The sequence below is a fragment of the Rhinoderma darwinii genome, chromosome 8 (assembly GCF_050947455.1).
Source record: "Rhinoderma darwinii isolate aRhiDar2 chromosome 8, aRhiDar2.hap1, whole genome shotgun sequence".
Lineage (NCBI taxonomy): Eukaryota > Metazoa > Chordata > Amphibia > Anura > Rhinodermatidae > Rhinoderma > Rhinoderma darwinii.
Window position 1 is genome coordinate 65,632,279 of NC_134694.1, and position 23,426 is coordinate 65,655,704.

Consider the following 23,426-nt stretch of genomic DNA (forward strand, 5'->3'; position numbering starts at 1 on the left):
CTCTGTGGAATTCCCTGACATATCTGCCCATATATGGACAGTGTGTCAGGGTCTTCCCCAGAGCGGAGTCCCGGGCAGAGCGCTAGTATCGGCTCTGCTCCAGGACTCTGGGGAAGCCTTTGACATCGCTGTCCATACATCGACAATGATGTCAGGGGCTTCCCCAGAGCAGGAGTCCCAGTGATGTCAGGAGCACAGCTGGAGTCCCAGGAAGAGCCTACTAGCGCTCTGCCTGGGACTCCAGCTCTGGGCAAGCCCCTGACATCACTGGGGCAGCCTCTACAGAGGGCACTGGGGCAGCCTCTACAGAGGGCACTGTGGCAGCCTCTACAGAGGGCACTGTGGCAGCCTCTACAGAGGGCACTGTGGCAGCCTCTACAGAGGGCACTGTGGCGTTATCTACAAGTGGGTGTGTAACAGTATCTGAAGAGGACACTGGCATTATCTAGGGGTGTGTTGCATTATCTACAGAGGGCACTGTGGCCTTATCTACAGAGGGCACTGTGGCCTTATCTACAGAGGGCACTGTGGCCTTATCTACAGAGGGCACTGTGGCCTTATCTACAGAGGGCACTGTGGCCTTATCTAGGGGTGTGTTGCATTATCCACAGAGGGCACTGCGGCAGCATCCACAGAGGGCACTGCGGCACTATCTAAAAAGGGGCTGCCCAATCTTGACATGTGTGCTAAAGGAGCCGCCGGACTGCATTTAGCGACACTTAAACTGGAAATCTGGATTGTTGAAATAAGCACGTGGAGAAATATCTCAAATTTTAAACCTAGCGCTATTATTATAGTAATGTAGTATTATTATTCTAGTAATATAGTGTTATAGTAGTTCAAATAACTAATTGATTAACAATAATTTTGTATTGTATCAAATTTGAAAGTAATGCGGCCCGTCAACTTCCCATTTTTTCTATATGCGGCCCACTTACCCGGCCGAGTTTGAGACCCCTGCTCTACAGCATAGTGGTGCTGATGCTGCGCCTGGTAGCTGTGTCTTAGGAAAGCAGGTGCATACGTTTCAGCTGCTCTGCTGTAGGGTGCAAAATGACGGTCCCGGGCAGGCAGAGGACCAGGGGAAAAGCGGGCAGTCACTGGCCTATACTGGTGTTGGCGAGGGCTGGGGGTGGCCGGTTGGGATGGGCCTGGGAAATTTGAGCCGACAGAAGGCTCGGGTAATCCTCGCCAATGCTTGATTGCTGAGAAACACTCGCGAGGATTGTTGGGTGGTGTCGCACAGTCAATCAAGGAGATGATTGCGGACTGGAGGCGTGGCAGCCTATTGTCTGGTAACTTGCGCAGCAGCGGCACGATGCTGCGGGCAAAGTAGTCGTAGCCGTCCTCATCTGCCGCACGACCTAGGTATTTCAGGACCCTTCCATCCACTTGCGCACCAGCGGATGCCATCTGACTGCGTCGGCGTCGGGCTGGTGCACGATGTAGTGGCATTTTGTGGGACTTCTGGTGGGCCCGACACTAATGGCGCAAGGTCCTGTGGTGTCGGCTCTGGGGTTAGGGGCAGCAGGCGACTGGTGTGACGTTGCGCCTGGGACTCCGCATGGTCAGGCTCCTCTTCCGAGTCGTTCAGATTGTCTGAGGTTTTAGAATATAAAAGCATAATGAGAAACCACTTGGCAACAATGAACAAACAGGCTGTTTTGAGGACATGACATGTGCAAACAAACATTTTGTCAGGCAACAGTACATTTACTTACGCTCGCATCTCCATAATATCTTTGAGGAACATTAGCTGGTCTGTGTACAGGTACCTCCTTTTCTTAGAGGCACCATCGCCACTTCTGCCTCTGTCGCCGTACTCCCTACAGAACTGATCCCTGCAGCTCCTCCACCGGGTCTTAACATCATGGAATGTAGGATGAACAACAAAAACATGGTCACTAATTGTGTTCCTGCAAAAACAGCTCTACTGGAAAAAACATTCCGGTCCTTACACAGAAAAATACATTCCACAAGGTGATGCTGCAGTGACACAAAAGAAACGTTGGCCATTTTGGAAAAGTATCGCACAGGGACACACTACTGAATAGGGATGACATTTCATCTAGAAAGACGTACTCAGCAATTCTCTGTCGGTCTCGCGTGCTGCTTTTAGCCCATTCGGTGCAGAATAGCGCCTAGGCTATGTGGTCCCATGCCACTTCTTTGGCCGACCGGTCATGGTAGGACTCCGCACGGGTGTCCCACACCTCGGGCCTGTCCTGCACAAGGCAGATTCGTTTCTCAACATCCAGAGCACGCGGCATGGCTGCACTTCTCTGTCTGTAGGTAGGTATGGGCCAAACACGTTGTAGAATCTAAAGCACTTCCTGGTTTGTGCTTGTTTGGACAAGTTTTCGAAGTCATTTACATGGACTTAACAAGTGATGCGTGAAAAACGCACGTCCCACGGAGGTGCATCCTTGTGGCATGCGTGATTTTCACGCACCCATTTACTTCAATGGGTGCGTGATGCGCGAACAACGCACGAATATAGGACATGTCGTGAGTTTTACGCAACGGACTCCCGCTGCGCAAAACTGACTGTCTGCACTGCCCCATAGACTTACATAGGTCCGTACGACACGCGTGAAAAGCACGCGCGTCGCACGGACGTATAACACGCTCGTGTAAATGAGCCCTTAAGGAAAGAAAAGGTGTATAGAAAAGACTGATGCTTCTCCATTCTTTGGTGTCCACTCCTGTATTTGGCTAAAAAAACGGAGCCAAAAACGGCATCAAAACTGCATCGAAACACTGTGTGTGGTCCTGGCCATAGGTAGTAGTATAAGGGTATATTCACATGTAGCAGTTGCAGTTAAAAACAGCATAAAAAAATTCACCTGAAAAACTGCATGCGTTTTACCACGATTTTGTGCGTTTTTCGGTGCGTTTCTTAACCGCACCTCAACCACTGCGTGTGAATATACCCTTAGGGTGCATTTACAGGAGATGTCTTTGGCCGCACGGCAAAACCGCAGTTTTACCGTGAATTGCAGTTTTGCAATGTTGGCTTCCCCATGTGGTTTTTATACGTGAAACATTTATTTATTTTTTTTATTTGAAAATGTTTATTAGAATTTTGAAAGGAGACGGAAAAGTACAAATGTATAACGAGATAATTTCAATACAAAGTACACAGTAAAACGTGTCAGATTATTACTCCAGTTTAGTTTTAAAATACTGCAGTCAAATATAACAAACATCATACATGGGGATATAATAAATCAATAAATATAATGACCAGGTATCAAGAGACAGCTAAGTTTCAAATTCTGAGGACTGAGATTGTGGATGCTGAGACAAATGTGCAAAGTAAAAAGATTCCATGGAAGTTCTCCAGATTTTACGGTGAAGACAAAACAACCTGACTACACCAAGACAAGGGAGCAGGGGGTAGGGGACGAGTGGGAAACCTGACAACCCGCCCGGAGGTGGGGCTTAAAAGGCTTCCGGCCACAGATGCAAGATGGTAGCGGGCTCAGAAGCTGAGCCTGCGCCATTAGCCGAAGGGTGTCAGCTATATGCTGTAATGGTAGGGAACGGAGCTGGCTCCGCTCCCTGCATTTAACCCCTTAGATGCCGCGATCAAAAGCGATCACGGCATCTTAGTGGTTTCCAGGAGATCGGCATCTCTGCGATGTGGTCGCAGGGATGCAGATCGTTGCTATGGCAACCAGAGGCCAACAGTGGCCTCCTGGTCTGCAACGTATGGAAGCCTATTAGGCCCCCGCCTGGAAGCGGAGCCTAATAGGCTTGCTGTCAGTGAATAACTGACAGCTGTAATGCATTGCATTACGTGGGTAGTGCAATGTATTAGAATATAGATGAGAGGTGCAGGTATTCAAGTCCCCTAGTGGGACAAAAAAAAAGTTAGAAAAATGTTCAGCAATAGTGTAAAAATTAAAGTTCTAAGTTAAAAAATTAAAAACTACCTTTTTTCCTATAATAAGTCTTTTATTCTAGGAAAAAATTTAAATGTAAAAAAAAAATACACATGTTTGGTAACACCGCGTTCGCAACAACCCAAACTATAAAACTATAATGTTATTTTTCCCGCACGGTGAACAACGCAAAAATAAAAATGTAAAAACCATGCCAGAATCGCTATTTTTTTTGTCACCAACACTTCTAAAGTATAGAATAAAAAGTGATCAAAAAGTCACACATACCCCAAAATAGTACTAATAAAAACTACAACCCGTCTCGCAAAAAACAAGCCCTTACACAGCCTTGTCAACGCAAAAATAAAAAGTTATGGCTCTCAGAATATGGTGACACAAAAAATAAGTGATTTTTAAAATAAGTGATTTTTTTTTTGTGCAAATGCTGCAAAACATAAAAAAACGATATATATCGCCGTAATCGTTTCGACCCGCAGAATAAAGTAAAATGTATTATATTACCCCTGGGTGAACACTGTAAAAACAACAATAAAAAAACATTGTCAGAATTGCTGGTTTTTGGTCACCTTGCTTGCCAAATTTTTTTTATAAAAAGTGATAAAAAAATTGCATGTACGCCAAAATGGTACCAATGAAAACTACAGATTGTCTCGCAAGAAAAAATTATCTAAATCTGCACTCCAAAAGCCAAATGGCACTCCCTCCATTCTGAAACCTACAGTGTGCCCAATCAGCTGTTTATGTCCCCATATATGGCATCTCGCCATACCCGGGAGAACTGTCTTAACAGTTTATGTGATATTTGTCGTCAGTGGCACAAACTGGGGACAACATATTGTGCACTAAATTGGCATATCAGTGGAAAATTGCAATTTTCACTTTGCACCATACGCTGGGCACTAATTTCTAATGTAGACTCACCCGTGGGGTCAAAATGCTCAATACACCTCTTAAAATGCCCTAAGAGTGTAGTTTCCAATATGGGGGGTCACTACTTGGGGGTTTGTTTTACTATTTGACCTCAGAGCCCTGCAATTGTGGGCCAATGCTGTGAAAATCACCAAAATAGGCCTTAAATGCGCATGGTGTTCCTCACTTATGAGCCCTGTCTTGTCCAGGCAAATGATAAATGCCTTGAGGGGTGTATTTTCCAAAATGGGGTCACTTCTTGGGGCTTCCACTTTACTCTGGTACCTCAGGGGTTTTGCATATGTGACATGGTGGCCAAAAAACAATCCAGCAAAATCTGCATGCCAAATAGCGCTCCAGCCATTCTGATCCCTGCCGTGTGTCCAAACAGCAGTTTATGACTACATCTGGGGTATTGCCATGCTCGGGAGAAATTGTTTTACAAATGTTGGTGTTCTTTTTCTCCAGTATCCCTTGTGAAAATGAAGACATTCTACAATTTAGTGGAACAAAATTTTCACGGCCTAACTCCAATAAATTCTGCAAAAGACCTGTGGAGTCTAAATGCTCACTAATCCTACATTGATTCCTTGAGGGGTGTAGTTTCCCAAATGGGGTCACTTTGTGGGGCTTTCCACTGTTTTGGCCTCTCATGGGCTTTGCAAATGAAACATGGCACCCCAAAAAAAAATCAAGCAAAATTTGAGCTCCAAGCCCCAAATGTCGCTCCTTCCCTTCCTAACCCTGCCGTGGATCCAAACAGCAGTTTATTACCACATATGGGGTGGTAAAAATGGAAATGGAAAAATCTGACGTAAATCTGAGCTATTGTGAAAATGGAAAAATCTGAGCTAAAACGACATTTTATTAGAAAAAAAAACTTAGATTTTCATTTTCACAGCCTAATTACACTAAATTCAGCAAAATACCTCTGGAGGTCAAAAAGCTCGCTATACCCCTTGATAAATTCCTTGAGGGGTGCAGTTTGCCAAATCGTATCTTTTTTGGGGTGTTTCTTTTGTTTTGGCCCCAGAAAGACCTCTTCAACCCCGACATTGTGCCTAAAATATATTCTAATAAAAAGGAGGCCCCAAAGGTGCTCCTATGCTTCTAAGGCCTGTGTTTCAGTCCAGTAGCACACTAGGGCCACATGTGGGATATTTCTAAAAGTTGCAGAATCTGGGCAATAAATATTGAGTTGCATTTCTCTGGTTAAACCTTCTGCGTTATAGAAAAAAATGGCTTAAAATTGATTTTCTGCAACAAAAAAAAATGACATTTGTAAATTTAACCTTTAATTTGTTTTAATTCTTGTGAAACGCCTAAAGGGTTAAGAAGCTTTCTAAGTGCTGTTTTGAATACTTTAAGGGGTACCGTTTTTAAAATGGGGTGATTTTATAGCGGGTTTAAAATATATAAGGCCCTCAAAACCATTTCAGCACGGAACCTGTCCCTAAAATAAGGCTTTTGAAATTTTCTGGAAAATGTGGCAAAGTTCTAAGCCTTGTAACAGCCTAGAAAAATAAAAGGACATTTAAAAAACAATGCAAACATAAAGTAGACATATGGGATTTCTGAAATAGTAGCTATTTCGTGTGGTATTACTATCTGTCTTACAAGCAGATACATTTAAATTTTAAAAAATGCTAATTTCCTGCAAATTTTCTCTAATTTTGGTGTTTTTCACAAATAAAAACTGAATGTGTCGACCAAATTTTACCACTAATTTAAAGTCCAATGTGTCACAAGAAAACAATCTCAGAATCGCTTGAAAAAATAAAAGCATTTCAAAGTTATTACCACTTTAAGTGACACATGTCAGATTTGAAAAAAATGGCCTGGTCCTCATGGCCAAAACAGGCTTAGTCACTAAGGGGTTAAGATTATAGCTAATCACTATACTAAGCAAGTAATTTTACCGGCCCATTTTAGTGGGGAGGGAAGACTAATATCTTTGACCCCTGTATCTACCGCCATTACCAAGGACTTTAACCAATACAATCATAAACCAGAAAAATATGTAAATAAGTCAAACAGAGACAATAATGCCCATAAAGACAGACCTGGATCATTGAGGAATAGAAGCGTTTCATCGCCATAGCGAGAGACACGCTCCTCCCTCCCCCTCAGCTCGAGGCCTTTTATGTCAGACAAACCTCTTATAGCCAGAGCAAGGGGTACAATAGCCAACGCAAAAAGGGAAGGGGTCAATGGGCAACCCTGTCTAGTAAAGTCAGGGTAAAGGTAGGGGAGATGTGTGTCACGATCCGTAGGTATGTGGACCCACTGCGCTGCACCGCCGTAGCGGGATAGCAGCTGGCCAAACAACAGTCTATACAAAGTCCTAATACAAGAGTACCTGTAATAGTTCAGTCAGTAGCAGTGGCTTAGGCACAGATGAAACTTGAAGGTAGATGATGCCACACGTGGCGGAGGATATCCGACATGGCAGATGACACCAGACGTGGTGTAAGATAGCAGGCGTGACGGGTGGCACAACACGACTGCAACAATTGATAAGGCTCAGGAACTAACAGTACGGGATACAAGATAGAGATAGCAGGGCACGTGAACACTGGGAACAGGCTAACACTAAGAGACCATTTGCCAATACTAACATGTGAATACACAATAACGCTCAGGCAAGGAGTGAAAGGGCAGCACCCTTTTTATAGTCCAGGGTGATTAGTGATATTTTTCATGTGCGTGCGCTGGCCCTTTAAAGCTGGGCACTAGCACGCGCGTGCATCCTAGAGGATAATGCAGAGTGGGAGTGAGTGCTAGGAAGGAGATGCCGGCCAGCACTCGGGAGTCTGCGGTCGCGGCCTTCAAGGAGTGAGTGGGAACGACGGGCCGCGGACGTTACAGTGTGACGGTGTTAGGAAACGTCTGCCACTTTAAGATTACCTTGACTACTAGTCTAGCCTTTGGGCAGTTCTTGTTTTAGTAGTTCAGCCTACCCCTTTTCTCTGTTTTTCTTGCTATCAGGTGTAAGGGTGGAGTACTTACACATGGATTGCTTCTGTGTTCTTTGTTTGCGAATTTCCTTGTTGCATTTGTTTGATCAAGCTTCTGACTAAACCCTGTACCTTTGACTTTTTGGAACTGGACCTCGGCTTGTCTCTGGATTACCCTTTGCTTATGGATTTGAACTTTCTGCTCCCGGCTTGTACTGATCTCTGCTATTCCTGACATCCCCTAGCTTTGTGATTTGGACTTTCTGTTTACCGTCTGGCTGTCTTGTTACCTGTTCTGGTATTGCCTGCATTGCACCTTTTATCCAACACTGAACTCTTTTAAAACAACCTGGAGAAAAAACCATCCTGCCTTGCGGTGGGCTCTGGTGAAAATCATAGAATATCCTTAGACACTGTTGATCAGAGTTGTGACGGATTTGGGGTTGCGGATTTATTTGCACGCTCAGTCCTGACAGTCTCCAGTAGCCTTTGAGGAATCGCTGACATAGCAATTCCAAAAAAAATCCACCCTGGGAATTACTCAACCAGTGATTCCATAACAGACCGTTAGTTTTGATGCTTGCTATAGGTTGGGAGTACAGCAGATGTATCCATTGGATAAATCTCAGTTCCAAACCCAAATCTACCTAGCACAGCACACAGATTATGACCATTCTACCGAGTCAAATGCTCTCTCCAAGTCCAAGGAGGCAATAATCCGGGAGCCACAAGACCCAGAAGCAGTTGATAGATTAGGAAATAGCCTCCGTAGGTTAATATCAGTAGCCTTTGCTGGCATAAAGCCAGATTGGACTGGGTGAATGACATGGGATATAACCTTCTGCAAACGCCAGAATGTTAGCTAGTATTTTTACATTGTAATTAAGAAGTGAAATAGGCCGGTAGGAGCCACAGTCTTTTGGGTCTTTACGGGGTTTGGGGACTAGAACTATAAGCGCCTCTCTCCTAAAAGGGGGGAGGGTTGTTTCATTACATAAATATTGAAGAAGACTAAGTAAATGGGGAGCAATCAATTCCACATGCATGTTATATCATTCTATAGGCAGACCATCTAGACCTGGAGTTTCCCCTGTTCGGAAAGGAGCCAATAGCTGCAGTGATTTCCTCTACAGTTCCTCTACAGTTAAAATTTACATCTGTATTATCCAACATGGGGAATGCTATAGTGTCTAGGTATTCTTCCAGATCAGATTAATTGTATGATACCTTAGAGGAGTTTATATCAGAATAAAATTGGGCAAATATTTTGTTAATAGTTAGAGGGTCACTAACACACACCAGTGCAAGAGCTCAATGGGGAATTCCCACAACAAATAAGCTGCTTTTACGCAAATACCATTGACATTCTGCGGATGAAATTTCTACTGAGTTTTTACTCAGCGTGTGGATGAGATTTGTTCAATCTCATCCACTTTGCTGCTACTGTATTCTGCTGCATTTTTTCCATCCGCAATTTGGACGGAAAAAACGCAGCAAATCCGCAACGCTAGACCTAGACTTTTTTTTTTGTAGTCAGCGATTTAATCGCTGTCCATAGGAATGCATTGGGCTAGGGTTATTTATCTTACTACAAAAAGTGCTGTGATATTGCTGTGACAAATCACTATCCATAGGATTGCATTGAGTAGCTTGAAAATCTCTTCAAAATCGCTCCAGTCAAGCGATTTGCTAGCAAATTTTTTTTTTATTTCTACATTCTGGAATTTCAGAGCTACACACGTGTCAGGAGAGAATTTTAAGAAATTTTCAAATTACTCAATGCATTCCTATGAACAGCGATTTATCACAGCGATTTTTTTTGTAGTGAGGTAAATAGCCCTAGCCTAATGCATTCCTATATAACAACTGTCTAGGTCGAGGACCAGCCTCAGACCATGTTCACACGGGTAAATTGCAGGCGTATTTTGGCGCATAATGCACCTCGTTCTACGTCTAAAAGTACACGTGCACTACGCCCAGAGACAGCTGCTATTGAATGCAATTGGAAATATGCCGCGTAGTTCAGATGAGGCATAATTAAATTAAAAAATGCTGCGTAAAAATAATTGTCACTTTTGAGGCGTCTTTGAGGCAGGTTTTTAACATTTCCAATGCACTATGTGAAAAATGCTTGGTTTATGGGAACTATTGCTAGCTGAATTATGAGGCGTATTACACGCTGAAATTCGCATACAATTAGCCCGTGTGAACATAACCTTAGGACAATTAGGGTAAGGCCACATGGTGCGTCGCTGACGCGGTTTTGTTGCAGTTTTGTTGCATTTGAAAAAAGCATGCGGTCAACTGCATGCATTTTTTGTCTCTGTAATGCGGCAGTTCTGGTGAAATAATTGATGGACATAGTTTTCACCCGTGTTGAAGTTTGTTAGGTGCTTCCTGTATATAGTTCTTTAAAAAGCATTGCAGAACTGTTAGCAAAAACGCAAGCAGTTCAGCAACAACTTTGGCAGCGCGGTCATTAACTGCATGCGGTCGGAAATTATGAAGATGCAGTTAAATGCACAAAAAACACATTGTAATATAATAGCAGCAGTCTGTCCATAACAAAAATGTCACTGTTGACTTCTATTGAAAAATGACTTGCTGCGGTTTAAAACCGCAACATAAACCCACCGTGACTGCACCATGTGGCCTTACTCTTAGGCCTGGGCTACATGGAGACTTTTTGTAGCACTACTGATTAATTTTAACCATTGAGTGGCAGCTACAGTCCACAAGACAGCTGTAGCTCTATAGTTAAAATGAATTCATTTGTTACGATTAGCAGCAGGCCTGCTACTAATCAATGATTCTGTTATCCCTGTGTTTGGGCGTAGCTAGGCAATGCCTTTGGTCTGAATCTGCATTGGGTCATCATTTAGCTTTGCCTGGTTTATTAGCTTGGAGTATCTTTCTTGGACATATATACTTCAGGCTTGGATTACTCAGGTGCTGGTTATACTGTTTCCGGCATGTGCTAACGCTTTCCAGATTCGTGTTTGTGAATTTGTTCTTCTTTATTGTTTGTTTGTCTGTTGGTGCTCTGAGAGATCTAGTTTTTGTGTAGTGGTTTTATGGGTTTCCTGGGGTCAGTAGTTCCACTAGTTTGTTTGCCTTTCCTGAGCATTTGGTCTGCTGCCAAGCTGTTGTCTCTCCCTGCTGTGAGATAGTATTCAGATATGGTCAGTAAACGCTGTAAATTCTTGTCCACTGTCTATTCATCCGTTAACTGCTTGCATGTTATCCACTCCATTTGTGCATGATCTCCATTTTCTACTGCCTTCATTGTTCGGTTCCGCTCATCCACTGGTAAGTTGTTTGTGCCTATTGTTTTCTGCCAGTGTTGATGTGTGCTTCACCCATGTTAAAAGCGATTGTCTGATGTTGCGGTATTGAGCACCACCAGCAGCGTAACATAATTTCATGTGCCTACGTTCACACTTGCGTTTTAAATTCCGTTACTCTGATCCGTTTTTAGATCAGAAAAACAAATAAGAACGGATCCGTTAAAAATGCCTTTCAGATCAATGTAATTTTTTATTAAATTTGTTAGTGTCCGTTTGCGTCTGTTATGCTAGTTATCCATTTTTTTTGCCGAAGATAAAAGTGCAGAGTACAGGAAGTTTTTCTCCACTTAAAGTGAATGAAATTATTTTTTTTATCATATTGCTTTTAGTATGCTATTAACAAATTTTATTTATTTGTGTTCTCGTGTTTACTTTGTTCTTACTTTTACTTCTCTATGGGGGCTGCCATTTTTTTTTTTAACTCTGTATGTGTCGATTAACGACACATACAGAGATGGAATACAGCACATACAACCCCATAGAGAATGTGAACGGGAGCCGTTCCATTTTCTGCAGCGTATGCGGTCTGTGTGGGAACGGCGCACACAGACCAAAACGAAGCTCGTTCGCAGAGCGAAATCCGGCACCATTTTAATGTAGAGCGGGAGCCGCTGCCGGACAGTAAGATGACGACTTCCGGCCGCGGCTTCCGGCCATATGTTTAAGGAAGCAAAGGCGCAAGGAATAGGAGCGGTGGTGGCAGCGGCGACAGGAGCAGGTAATTTATGTTCGTGTATGTGATGTGTGTATTATGTTCGTTTTATGCTGTCTGCTGAGCACTGTATCTAATCCTCCTACACTGTGCAGTCGCTCAGAAAATGGCGGCACACAGTGTAGGAGATTTGAAGATTCAAACCCCTCCTTCTCCTGGCACTAGCCAGAATACGGGAGGGGGGATTGTGTGAGGACACTCGAGACAGTCTGTCTACCCCAAATTTGCAGCATAAAGCAATGAGGTTGCTTTACCACATTGACCATGCTGCAATTTTGGGAACTCCTCCCTCTAGTGGCCAGCACATGGAAATGTTATAAATTAGAATCTAATTTATAATATTTCCTGACTTGTGAAAAAAATTAAAACAATGTGTAATCACTCAAATAATAATTGTTTAACTAAAAAAAATAAAACTTCTAGCGACACATTGCCTTTAAAAAGACGGATGTCTAACGGATGGGTTATTTTCATCATTGGTGTTGTGAAGGATGGTTTATTTGCTTATATTCTCTGTATGAAATTACTTTATGAATTATAAAGCAGGATGCTGAATTGCTAAGATATGTATTCTCCATTTTGTAATGAACTTTCCTCTATATAATTCAAAGAAACATTTTATCTTCATGTTTTCATAATATGGCCTTCATACCCCATTGTAGCGTGTTGGCTGAACGCCCAGACATAAAGTGCAACTATTTCTCATTATCGCAACAAATTCCCCCATGATAACAAACTCCCCCCATGGGATAGATCAGTTAACAACTGTCCATTATATGCTTGTCTCCAGGTGTTACCTGATGTCAGTATTTTAATGAAGAATTATAATTATGTACTTGAAATATTCTTATGGTCTACTATTGGCTGAAAAAGTTATTGCAACATTGCCTCTGATTGTTTAACCTCAAGCCTACACCCCATTTGAATGAGATTATTATAATTGAGTTTGGCAATAAACCCCTAGAGGAGTATTTTGAGCATACCAGCAGCATCTGTGTGTTATTTCTCCTCTCTCGAGATATATATCGGTATGAAATCTCCTGATTAGGATGCTGGATAAAGTACCTGGCGTGAGTGTCTGTTGGAACACTGGTCTGAATTTCAGTCTAATATATTTTGAGCCATTGACATCCACGACAGTCAGTGTATGTTTACACGGCTTATTTTCAGCCTATTTTCAAGCCGTAAACGCCTGAAAAACGGCCGAAAAATCGGAAGCAGAACACCTCCAAACATCTGCCTATTGATTGCAATGGAAAAAATGGCGTTCTGTTTCGATGTGCCGTTTTTTTTTACGCAGCCGTTTTTTACGCGGCCGTTTTGAAAAGTGGCCGCTTTAAAAAATGGCCGCCATAAGAACTGCAGGTCACTTCTTGGGACGTTTTTGGAGCTGTTTTTCATAGACTCTATTGAAAACCGCTCCAAAAATGGCAGTAAAAAACGCAGCGAAAATCATGAGTGGCTTAAAAAACTTCTGAAAATCAGGAGCTGTTTTCACCTTGAAAACAGCTCCGTATTTTCAGAAGTTTTTGGGTTTGTGTGTGAACATACCCTCATGGTGCCGAAAAGACCAGGGTAATTGCTCGTCTGATAAGCTGTCGCTAGAGAGGTGTGGCTTTACATCTATGAATTACAAAAAAACCACATGTATTGCATAAGCCTCTGAATTTTGCTGTCATGACGTCACATCGTCTGGATGGGGCACCTTATCCAGCAGTGAAAGAATGAAAGATGGATCCAAAAAGGTATGTTGAAAAATTTTGTGTGATGAAAGATTGCAGTTGCGTATGTGATCTTGAACTGTTGATATGAAAGACATGAGAGAATTTTTGCCAGCAATTACATTGTTAACCAGAAAAAGTTGTGAGAAGTTTAAGACCTCCCCCCTTTGGAATGCAGTGAGGTAGCGCATGGTGGAGAGAAGTTGTAACTCACGTGAAGTTTTTGAAATGAAGGGATTGTAGTCTGGACAGTGAGGAAACAAAACTTGTGCTGCTCCGTTGTAGTGTGTCATTTGTTATTTAGTTGTTGTGTAAAATCGTTGAGGATTAATAGTTACTTTGTTACCCGTTTGCTCTGAGATTATAGTTGGGAGGTATTGACTGTAAGTTGTAAGTGACAGAAAAGTTGGATATTTGTGAGTAATATCCTGTAGTACCACAAGGGCTTCAATGGTTAAGTCCCGATAATGGAGAATCCAGTGCAACAGGGAAAACTTTGAAAGTTGTTTTGAATAATCATTGATACACTTTTAGCACACTGCCAGCATATAATACTGTGTGTAATGGTCCAGTTGTATCCAGTGTCAGACTGGCATAAGGTGGGAATCAGTACAGACTAATTTCTAGCACGCATTTGATAATCCGGCATGGACTTTTGATGTAGTATAACGTCCACAGTCAGTCAGTCTGTATTAATATAACATCAGACCGCTGGATTGAATACCGTGGTCAAATAACATCCTGTATTCAGTGAATGACCCTGACACTTACCCCAATTGCCATCTGTGTCGTAGTAATATAACTACCTACACAAATTACAGTGAAAGATATTGGTATTAGCTCACACCCAGGGACCCTAAAGAAATTATCACCAAAATACATCACAGGCTGTATGAACCAAAAGTTCTACAAACCCCCAGCAGTGAGGGGTTTGTAGATGTTTGAAATGAATGTGACCAACTCCTGCTTGAATCAATAGAGGTTCACGAATGTTGATTATATTGAAGAATTTTCTCTTGCAATTATTGATTGGCAGCATTTTGTCTGTTCTTGATGTTCAATACAGTGAGGGATCAGAGGAAAGGATACCCTACTGCTAGAATGTCTGGAGGGACGACTTTTGATATCGTATTGGTAAGACAGTCTAAGAGATAGACTGGTCTGAGATATCTGTTGGCAAATGTGGCCAGTTTGCCTGGAGGTGGGGGATTTACCAGAGATCACCCTACTGCTCTCCGGAGAAAGTGAGACAAAAAATGCGGGACAGCCTTGGGGCATGGGTCCCGGCCATCATTATAGGAGAATGACCAAAAGGAGCTGGGGCTTTAATTGTAAAGAATGTTAAAGAGTGATGGGAGTTGGATCTTGTGATGCTGGAAGAATGTGAAGATAAAATAAAACACTGTAAAAAAAAAAATAGTTGAAGAGGCTGGCAGCCGTAAGATGGATTTTTGCATGTGATAAATAGAATGGTTTGTGGAAAGTTGAGAAACGGATGGTGGATGGCCAGGAGTAACAAGACATAAGTTAAAATGACATAGTAAGTGATTACAGGTGGTTACAAGAAAGTTGATGTGAGAAAGAACAATTTAAATACAGGTGTAAATTTTGATAGGAAGAGTGAAGAAAACGGAGCAGCCGGGTACATTGCATGTGGGTCAGAACGGGGGGAGTGTAATGTGAACGGGTGTGATTTGACATCTGTGTGATGTGTGACACGTGTGTAATGTAACAGGTGTGAAGTTTGAAATTAGTGGCCACAATATAGCAGATCTATATTGTATGTTTATATAGTTACGTAGTTACATATATAGTTACATAGTTCGTACAGTTGAAAAAAGACATGTCCACATGTTCTTATTTTTAACAGTAGTACCGTCTAAAAAAAAATTTAGTGTCTTGTGTATGGGGTTAAAATCAGTTCCTCTCCTCTGTGTAAAGGAATGTTTCTTATCTTTGCGCATGCACTGTTGTCCGTAAGTACCAAGTGAGAAAAATATTACAGCCGGCTGAATTTGTCTGCAAAGAGATAAAAATGACGTTGCATATTTATATGTTATGATGTGATAAGATTTAATGTTGGAATGTTTTGATGTTAATTCTAATGAATTAAAATACAGATATTGTAAAACACGGGGTCTTGAAGATGTATTTACCCCTACTGTTCCCTATTCTCATATACAGTATAGTTTATTGGTTTGCAGTAATTAATATTACCAGATATATTATTTTCTGTTTTATTGGATAAATAATTACAATGGTTTTGTTTTTGTTTTCACACATGCAGGCAAGTGCTATATATATAGTACTGCCTAAATGTCATTTTTGAAAATGTGTGATGTTTTAAAGGTAAATGTTTGCAATTTATTTAAAAGCTAAAATGTAATTTCTCTCTATAAAATGTATTTTTTTTTTTGTCAGGAGAAAGTCCTTTTTGTTTCAGGGGACTGATTAAAAGATAAAATGTAATTTCTCTCTATAAAATGTATTTTTTTTTTGTCAGGAGAAAGTCATTTTTGTTTCAGGGGACTGATCAGGTACAGTTTTGTTTTGTATTTTGTTTTGAATTAATGAATTTGGTTCTAGGAGGTCTACAAAATGTGTATGAGACCCCAATGAGTAATCCAGATTAAATGTGTATGACAGTAACCTAAATTTTGAGGCTTTTCTGTATAGATGGTTCCAGATCCTTCCAGAACGGTAAATATGGCACTGGGTATGCTGTGCTGTAGCCTCCACCCAATATGAGGTACTGTGTAAGAGACCACCCCCCTCAAGCAAATCTGCACAAGGGGCCGAGGTGACGTCACTCACAGATAAGTCTTTACAGATTTAGATGGGGAGAAGGCAAAAAAATAAAAAATAATTGTCTGAACATTGTTCATTTAATGCTAGATTTTAGTAAAATAATTTGGTTGTTTTTGTATTAATCAGGTATTTCCAGGACCTGATCGGAGTGGGATTTACAAGTGTTCTGGATTATCAGATGAATATGGAAAAATAAAACTCCACCCTTTTGAAATAGTCTATCTATATGTGACATGGGTTTCCAATGTAAATTTGTGATGAAGAGATACTTTATAATATACAGTATGTACAAGACAGGATACGATGCACAAGGTAAATCATCCAGAAACCACTCTCTCCTTCTTGTTTATCTCAAGAAGAGCTGGAGGCGCTCGATGAGGCTTGTAACCTGGCAAAAGGTAAGACGGGCCAAAACTTACACTGACTCTAGGTACGCTTTTGGCATCACCCACCATTATGGGCCCATTGGTAGTAGGAACTTTATTGGATCATCGGGTAAGCCAATTGAGAGAGCAAGAGATGACAGCCATGTCAACAAGAGTACGTGCAGCCAGGTGTCAGTAAATTGGCTTGTCCCTGGATTCAATAATGCCACCACTAGGTTTGTAGCAGCCTGCATGATATGCGCACGGCATGTCATAGGTAAAATGGCAAAAGGTACCTATGAAAAGTGCAGCCCGGCCAGATTACCCGTCCCAGCAACTGTAGAACATACAACTACCCGAGGGAGGTGTGTATGAAAATGTGCTTGTATGTGTAGACCTGTTCTCATGGAGGCCTGAAGCCTGGCCAGTATTTTCCCCACTGCAGAAGTTGTGTGTAGTGACAGGGGAATAGTTTTTATCCCAACTATTGAATTAGTGTTTGTACAATGATAAGATATCAGCAGTTCTCCAGATGTTATTCCAAAGTTAGTTTGTTTAATAATGGTATTCAAGAAGTGCTGTGGGAATATAAAATACTGAGGGTAAGTTTTATGTAAAGTTCTAGACCAGTGTGCCTTAGAATTGGACTATTGGAGGCATGTGTCAGATAAAAGGTACAGAAGTGGAATATTGGCATTTGAAAAAAATTTTTGTTGTGAAAGGAAAATTTTAGAGCAGAAAATTCTGTGCAGTATATATATATAAAGCAGAAGAATCGGTTTGCATGTATCACTTCTAGTTACTGCTTAATGTGAATGTTTAATGTAAAGATGTTATTTGTTAATGTTTTTATACAATTGAATTATCTGATTAAGATCAATTCATGATTATGCAATAAAAAAGATTGTTCACCATAGGAAGTGTCCAACTGGGAGCGAAAGGCGTGAAAACCAGATTCTAACAGAATGTGGACGGCTAAAGGAAGGTAAACCGGTAGCACCCAAGGCACTCTTGATGGCACTTGCATTGATGGTGTGTGACCTCACATATGACCCAAGACTGCAAGGATCAATGTGGTAAGATCTAATTGGTATGTCCCAGGTTTTATAGCTGTTGCTGCTAAATTCTGTTAGAGCTGTTTCATTTGCCTACATAACAGTCCTGGCATACCGGTGCCAACTTTATCATACCCACCTCCCACGAAGAGAAGGGATCTTGAGAGGGGTCTTCCCATGCAATACAAATTAGAGTAAGAAAAATTGGTTTGCGACACTTGTCAGATAAACATGTGGAATCTGTGTATATTTTTGTGAGTAGGAGCTGTTCCAGGTAATCCGCTCAAAACAAGGTATAAATCCTGCTGAAAAGAGTAACACCAAGTGCAAATACAATGTACCCAGTAACTACATATCTTCTAGGTGCCCTGTCCATTAGGACAGAGACATTTTTCTTATATAAAGGAAACTAAAGGAACTAAAAGACTTTAATATGATGAACTCTATCACTGAGATGTGGCAGGCACAGCCTGAGCCAATACAACGCGCTTGTCCTGAACTGACAGCAGTGTCACAATTCTAAGCAGCCGTGCAGACAAGCAACTTACTGGAGGAAGAGGACAGATGCGGAAGGTTTGTGGTAGTCACAATAAAACTCCACTACTCCGTCTACGTGGGATCTCACCTCAAACTCACAGTACAGCCCGGTGATGTATACTAAAAGAGATGGTGTGTCTGACAGATGAGAAGGACCAAGCCAAGTCCTGATGACATCAGCAAAGGTCAAAGTAAAGCAAAGACCAAAAAACCTAAGTGAACCAGTTAGCAGCATCCAAGTGTTTTAATAAGTAAGTGACCAGGAGGGGGTAATATTAAATCCCCCACTGGACACCACCGTACAGTCTGACACCATAATTGTGTGGGTTACCCTGAGGGTAACAGTCAGGGAAGAGCAGAAGATAGAAGAGGATGACGATGTACAGGACTTGTCAATGCACTGGTGGGACCCTATACCCAAATCTGAGATTGGTGATGGCATTATATTATTAGTTGTGGCCCTATTGATATATTGTTTGAGGTTTATAGTCATAATATATAATTTCTGTAATTTAATATGAGAAAAAGGGGGGTTTGTGAAGGATGGTTTGTTTGCTTATATTCTTTGTATGAAATTACATTATGAATTAACAAGCAGGATGCCGAATTGCTAAGATATGTATTCTCCATTTTGTAATGAACTTTCCTCTATTTAATTCAAAGAAACGTCTTATCTTCATGTGTTCATAATATGGCCTTCATACCCCATTGTAGCGGGTTGGCTGAACGCCCAGACATAAAGTGCAACTATTTTTCATTATCGCAACAAATTCCCCCATGAGAGCAAGCTCCGCCCCATGGGATAGATCAGTTAACAACTGCCCATTATATGCTTGTCTCCAGGTGTTACCTGATGTCAGCATTTTAATGAAGAATTATAATTATGTACTTGACATATTCTTATGGTCTGCTATTGGCTGATTAAAAGTTATTGTCACATTGCCTCTGATTGGTTAACCTCAGGCCTACACTCCATTTGCATGATATTATTATAATTGAGTTTGGCAATAAACCTCCAGAGGAGTATTTTGAGCATACCAGCAACGTCTGTGTGTTATTTCTCCTCTCTCTATATATATTGGTATGAAATCTCCTGATTAGGATGCTGGATAAAGTACCTGGCGTGAGTGTCTGTTGGAACACTGGTCTACATTTCAGTCTGATATATTTTGAGCCATTGACTTCCACGACCGTGTCAATGTAAAATGGATACAAATGGATTGTAATCAGTTTCTATCCGTTTATTCATCAGTTAAAAGAAGCCATTTTTTTTTTTTTTTGCTTAGGGCTTAGGGCATTTATATTTTGTTGCTATTGTTGACCCTGTTTTTGTGTTTTCTTGTGTTTTTTATTTTATACTGTGGTTTGGTGAAGGAGGTTTGTATGTACATGGTTGTCATGTGTGGTGTATGCAAATGTGGTCTGCATAATAGTGACTGAACTTTTCTAGAAGCCTACAGAGCTCCTGGTACAAGGTTTTTTAACCCGTTCAGTGTTTTTTGCGGTAAACTCTTTGGCCTGCCTCACTTACTTTCTATGGCACTGCATTAGAATAAATCAGCGCCGCCAGGAGGAGGGAGGAAAGCTCCATGCTCTCAGCTACCGAAGGTAACTGAGGGCTTGGAGCACTGACTGGGGACCGTTGTTTGCCATCCCCAAACCGGTGATCGCCGATATTCAACGAATACCAGCGATCACCGCTATAATGCTGTGTGAAGTAAAAATAAGATTTTTATTTCCTCTCACCATGAATAATTGGTGAGTGGAGATAAAAAAAACTTAAAGTTAGGCCCCCACAGTCACCTTTCGGCACCCCCGCTTCCTCACACACACCCCCCCCTGCTGCCGGAAAAACAAAATTGGGCACTCATGCACAGTAAATGCAAGACAGAGTCTGCCTGTGTATTGTCACTGATCAGGGACCGATATAATTGGTCCCTGATCATATGGTCACTGTGATATACCTATCACAGTGAGCATAGTCACATATTTAGTAAATACAGCACAGTATTTGTGCTGTGTCTTTCTCTACTTCCACTGTAGTTGTTTTGTGAGAGGAGAGAGAGATACTGCGTTCAAATCTCGTGCCGTCAGACAGTAAAAAACCTGCCTGTGTTCCCAGATTACTTGTAATCACCCCCAGATTACACGTGATTACTGTGATCTTTTTTTGTGATTATGCTATTATAATAGCGGTTATTAGCTGCAGTTTACCGTAATATCTTTTATTTTTTTGTTTGTCTTATTGAAAAAAAAATTACGAAAATACAAAAAGAAAAGTTTATTAGTATAGCGGACATGAATCGCAGAATGTTCACTGTGGAGCAGGCGTACACCTTGCTGTGCTCCGGCAATTCAGGCAGCAGTACGGACACTGCATCAGAAGCAGAACTTAGTTTAGAAAGCGACACTGCCACTGGAACCCCCAGCCCTATGGTGGTGGACGCAGCTGTCACCATTGAAACATCAGGAGCAGGGCCTAGTAATGCAGTCCCTTCTGCAATGTGGGATCTTGCAGATTCTTTCTCCCACCATATTTTGCCATTTATAGTGACTCCAGGAATCAATATAGATGTCTCAAATTTTATCCCCTACGATTTTTTTTAAATTGTTCATAGGAGATCAGGTCCCGGAATGAATTGTCCAGTAGACAAATGTATATGCCAGACAATTTGTGACCAAAAATCCAAGGCCTTGCTATGCCAGAGCATGGATCCCCACAACGGTCTCTGAAAGAAAACATTTTTTGGAAATTACCCTGAACATGGGGTTAGTAAAAAAAACTTTCCATCCGGTCCTACTGGGCTATCAGCACCCCTGTATTTGCAGCCGTTATGGCCCAAACGTGCTGTGAAACTATAATGTGTTTCTCTGGCAATTCTCAAATCCCCCCAAGAAGTGACCTAGGCTATGATCGGCTTAACAAATTGAGACCCCTTATCTCCCTCCTAAGAGATTAAATTTTAGGCCCTGGGGTGTATAAACTTAAAAATATCAGTAGACAAGTCTCTTATGAGCTTCAAGGGCAGTCTATCCTTTCACCAATACATCCCCTCCAAAAGAGACCGATAGGGTGTCAAAATGTATAAGGTGTGCGAGAGCATAGATATGCCATTTCAGTGGCAAATATGTCGTGCCCAGCTTGTGCCACTGGAGACACACACCCCAACAATTGTTAAAAAGGTTCTCCTGGGTATGGTGATGTGGAAGTAAACTGTTGTTTGGGCACGCTGTATTGTTCAGAGGGGAGGGAGCGCCATTTGGCTTTTGGAGGGTGGATTTTGCTTGGTAGTAGTTTTGTTTGAGTATTGCTGGTGTTTCCGTGTATAATGTGGTGGCAATGGGAGGGGGGTAGAGTATATCAGTATATCAGGGGCATAGTCAGGTGGTATAATAATGGGGTAAAAAAACAATAAAATGATCCATAGATGTGTGTTACGCTGTGAAGCAATCCTTTATGCACAGGCCGGTGACACACTGATAAATGGCGTCCTTTCGTTTCCTCCTTTTGGTCCATTTGCTGTTTGGGAAATTTTGCTAGGCGTGTGGTCCTGGTATAATACGGGCACCCTCGCTTCCAGCAGATATGTTTGGGCCCTACCCTTCCTGGTTCCCTTAATTTTAGGGCCTTGATAAATCGCCTCTTGAAACAGAAGAAATGTTCCCCTCGGACCTGTACAACCTATAGCAATTTTCTAGCACTCTTTCAAAGCAGCCACAGTCCCCGGCTGCTATGTTGGTCCCGGGAAGCTAGGTCACTGGAGCTTCCCGGGGGTTACCTCCAGTGATGTAACTGGACAGTTACGTCACCTTCCCGTCAATGGCAGCACCTTGTTCCAGCATGATTCCACTGTGATGATGGGGTACAAATCACTTGGATGCCACGGTCGCTATTGACCACGGCCTCAAAGGGGTTAAACGACTTGGTTACAGACCTAGCTCTGATCCGGGCTGTTACAGCAGAGTGTCAGCTATATTATACTATCTGGCTGCTACATTTTGATAAATACAGTATTGTGCAAAAGTTTTGGGCAGTTGTGGAAAAATGCTGCAAAGTAAGAATGATTTAAAAAATAGAAGTGTTCATAGTTTTTTTTTTTTTTATCAATTAACAAAATACAGAGTGAATGACAGAAGAGAAATCGAAATCAAATCAATATTTGGTTTGACCACCCTTTGCCTTCATAACCGCATCAATTCTTCTAGGTACACTTGCACAATGTCATATTTTTTGTAGGATTATCTGTAACAGAAACAGCTATGTAGGAGGTTTAAAATTGAATGAGGAACAGCCATACTCTGCTACAAACAGGAGGTTGTGGAAGACTATTTCATGTCACACAACCACCATGTCAATACTGAGCACAGCAACCAGACACAAGGTAGTGATACTGCATCAGTAAGGTCTCACCCAGGCAAAGATTTCAAAGCAGACTGGGGTTTTAAGATGTGGTGTTCAAGCTCTTTTGAAGAAGCAGAAAGAAATGGGCAACGTTGAGGACAGTAAGATGCAGTGGTCATCCAAGGGAACTTAGTGCACCAGATCAAAGACACATCATGTGTACTTCCCTTAGAAATCTGAAGATATCCAGCAGTGCGTTCAGCTCAGTACTGGCAGAAACCAGTGGAACCCAGGTACACCTATCTACTGTTCGGAGAAGGCTAGCCAGAAGTAGTCTTCATGAATTGCGGCCAAAAAGCCATACCTTTTTGATGTGAAAACAAGGCCAAGTGACTCAACTATGCACCAAAACATAGGAACTAGGTACTCCTAGTTCTGCAAGATATTTGGAACAACCTGTCTGCGGAGTTCCTTCAAAAACTGTGTGCAAGTGTACCTAGAAGCAGGAGCGTAACTGGGAAAGACTGGGTCCCATAACAAACATTTGGTGCCACACACAGCCCCCCTTATAGATAGTGCCCCCTGTAGATTGTGCCATACAGACCCCCTGTGCTATACAGTCTCGCCTGTAGACAGTGTCACACCCCACTTGTAGATAGCGCCCCACCTCTCCCTTGTAGATAGTGCCATATAGCCCCCTGTAATATATAGCCATAAAGCCCACCCCTGTATATAGCAAAATACAGCCCCCCTCCCTTGTATATA